Genomic DNA, 3948 nt, shown 5'->3' with positions numbered 1-3948 from the left:
GGAGAGGGAGAGGGAGAGGGAGAGGGAGAGGGAGAGGGAGAGGGAGAGGGAGAGGGAGAGGGAGAGGGAGAGGGAGAGAGAATTTTTAATAAGAATTTTAGTATCTCCCAAGTGCTGAGCTCTGAGGATAAAAGATTTCCTTAGATCCTTACTCTCAAGGACCTTATATTCAAATAAAAGAAGACAAAACATGAGGAGAAGCGGAAAAGCAGAGATAGGGAAGGGCACCCTCTCAAGGGCAAGGTGGTTGGTGAGGAGATATGGTTTAAAGAACAAGTAGTTGGGAGTGAAGTGAACAAAGTATGACTGAAGCCCTTCATGAAATGGTAGCCCCAGGAAGGGATTCATCAATCAAGAGAAAAGACCTTCAAGTATAAGGAGAGGCTAGAAAACCCCCTATCAATTCTGTAGTTGCTATAAGTTGGGACAGGCTGAGGACTGGAAAGACCCTGGGAGTGTCCCAAAGGACAGAAATATCCCCAACTGAAAACTGTGAAGTGTCAAGGGTTTGCTAGAAGTCAGCTCAACTAGGTAGTTACTATAGATGTATACTTATAGAGATAGGGGAATTGAAGTGGAGAAAGATAACACTATTAGTGACTGAAATGGAAAGATTAAATGGGAGGAGGTAATGAGAGATTAATTAATAAAAAGAAGACAATTGATTAGGTGAAACTGTGTGCTCCTATTGCAAAGAGTCCCTTGTAGCCACTCATACTTCATTCTCTCAATTCATGCTCTTGATTCTTCTTAGAGGCAATTATACCTGGCTTGGTTTTCACACTTTTATCCCCTAATGCTTGGGGCTACCATCAATATTCCCAAACTGCTGTGTTTGAACACCCATGCTTTGGCAGGCTCCTAGTGCCCCCCTGCCACCATCAGCAGCTCTATGGACAGGAAACAGGAGGTGGCTTTGCCAATGGCGTTAACCACAGCAGGGATCAGGCGTCTTCCTTCCTGCCATGGGGGTGACAGGACCAAAGGCAAAGGAACAGCAAATCCCAGAAGACCTGGAAAGGTAACACAAAAATCCTTTGTCCCCAAATAACAACAAACAACCAAACTGAGATTGATCCTTAAGTCATTCAAACTACCTGCTTCCCTGAAATCAGAATCACTGATCGAATGAGGAGTATGGTGAATGAGCAAGATCTTAGTGCTAACAGGAGAAATAATTAGGGCCACATTTAAGGCCACTTTGGGCCTTGCATATGAGACAGAATTAAATCTCATCTCCAGTTAAATAACTTGAAGTGTCCAAAATTCTACTTATCCCTTGGATTAAGGCATTGCTGTGTCTTCTTTAAAATGCAAACATCCCTGGAAAGGGTAAAACATTATAGTTGTTATTGATTATTAACACCTTGCCATTAATACCTCTTGGCACAGTTCCTGGAACACAGTAGGTTCTTAATAAATGTTTATTGATTGGTGATGATTAATTATGAAGAAAATTTTCACAGATTCTTAAGAGATCATATTATTCCAGTCTATTTTACAAATTGGGGCAGGAGACTGGATGGCATTTGGGAAATGAACAGAATTTGTTGGGGAATCTTCACATTATTTCCCATGATCCAAAGTTGAAGCCTGCCACAAAAATCTCTCTCTCCCTCCCTTCTCTCCTTCCTTCCTTCCTTCCTTCCTTCCTTCCTTCCTTCCTTCCTTCCTTCTTTTCTTCCTTCCTCCCTTCCTTCCTCCCTTCCTTCCTCCCTTCCTTCCTCCCTTCCTCCCTTCCTTCCTCCCTTCCTCCCTTCCTTATTCTTATAACATCTCACAATTCTTATTTCAAAGTAGGAAAACCTATATGGCAAGAGAAAAACTACTTTAAAGTGTTTTGACTGCAAATGTAACCTAATGAATCAGGAGTCCTGGTCTTTCCTTGAAGGGCGATAGATAATTTATAAATCAAAGAATTTAGATGTGGAAAGAATTTAGAGAACATCTAGTCTAACTAGTTCAACTCTCCCATTTTACAGATGAAGAACTGAGACCCAGACAGGTAAAGTGATTTGTCCAGGATCTCACAGGTATTAAGTCCAGGTCCAGTTTCCAAATGTGTTGCGTCCTGCCATCTAGTGGCAAAGCTGGATACTGGAGGCTACAAAATACTATACAGCACAGAGCGAGGGCTACAAGATGTGACAAAACTCCTTAGTGCCCCAAACCAGGTGGGAAAATATTTAATGAAATAAATATAAAATAAAATAAAATAGATAAATTTACATTTCAAATCTGAGTCACCATGCAGCCTCAGGGAACCTTTGGAATGATTTAGTGGCCCCTATCGTGGCCCCCATTTCTATTTGAGTTTGACACTACTACTGTGGGCAACAAAGTGGCATAGAGGACAGAGTGCCAGTCCTGGTGTCAGCGAGACTGTGTAATTCTGGGCAAGTCACTTCACTATTTGTCTCAGTTTCTTTATCTGTCAAATGAGCTGGAGAAGGATATGCCAAACTACTCTAGTATCTTTGTCAAGAAAATCCGTGGAACAACAATAGCCACTATTGTGCAGATCTTTTTTCTAATGTTCTTTCATTTCCCTAAAAACCTTCAGGCATGAACTTCTTAGATCATTAAATTTTAACGTTGTACAGGTCCTTAGAACTCATCTAATCCAACTGCCTCTTTTTACAGATTTGAATAGACCATTTATATAAAAGCAATAACTTCATTCCATTGTCCTTAGCCCATAGTGCTTGGCATCCTTATGGCTTTCCCTATCAACTGACAGACTTCTCAGAGTTAGATGGCCAGCCTGATAACTCAAAGAATATATGTGTTCATTTATTTGTTTCTTTTTAAAATATATTTTCATTGGTAGTCTTGTTTTTATATCAGACTACCATGTTTTCATTATTATACTTTTATTCCATTTCTCAGTGTCTCCCTGATAGTTACCCCTCATATCAAAGAATAAAAAAGGAGGAAAAATGAACCAGCAAAACTAAACAAGATTTTAAATAAATCTGATATATACAGTGTTCCACACTCTAAATCTCTCCTTTCTCCCACACCTTTTTAAGTTTATTTTTTTAGATCAAGCTTGGTCATTATAATTTTGCAGCACTCTTCAATTCATTTGTTGCTGTTCTTTCTATTTATACTTGTTAAAGTAGTTTTGTATGTTCTGCTTACTTTGACTTGCATCGGTTCATATATATCTTCTCCATGCTTCTCGGTATTTATCATATCCATTGACTCTTATAGCCCAGCAATATTAGCCATTCCCGAAAAGGTATATAATAGATATTAATTTAGAAATTGCTCTACATATATACTAGCACTCTCCATAATCCTTCCTCTTACTTTTCACTATTTAGCCCCTACTGTGTCAGGGAAGCATAGTTCTTGTAACTATATTCTGGATTTTTGGAGATAGAGTTGATTCTAAATATCTTATCCCACATATAGGGTCTGTGATTTTCTTGATGTGGAAAGTTCTTCCACCAATGTGGATTGCATTCTTTTTAAAGCTATTAGCTTTAGACAGCTGTCTGATGGTCAGAGAAGCTAAGAGACAGTTTGATAAGATGGAAAGAGCATTGAAGGACCTGGGTCCGAATTGTGATTCTGCTATTTACTACCTATGTGACCTTGGACAAACTACTTCAACTCCCTGGATTTTGATTTCCCTTTTATCTCTGATTCTGTGTGAGAAGGGTTAAATTACTTGTCTGTAGCTTGAGAGCCTATAAGTGGTGGGGTTTAAACCTAGATCTTCCCCATTCCAAGTAAAAGAAAATATACATGTTATTAATGATTGAGAGCCACAAAAGTTAGAGAATCATTAATTATTGAGTCATTTCAGTTGTATTTTCCAGCTCTTCATAAAGACCCTACTTGGAGTTTTCTTGGCAGAGATATTAGAGTGGTTGGCCATTTCCTTCTCCAGCTCATTTTACAGATGAGGAAAATGAGGCAAACAGGGTTAAATAATTT

Source organism: Gracilinanus agilis, chromosome 2, assembly GCF_016433145.1.
Source record: "Gracilinanus agilis isolate LMUSP501 chromosome 2, AgileGrace, whole genome shotgun sequence".
Lineage (NCBI taxonomy): Eukaryota > Metazoa > Chordata > Mammalia > Didelphimorphia > Didelphidae > Gracilinanus > Gracilinanus agilis.
Note: the sequence above shows the minus strand (reverse complement) of the source record.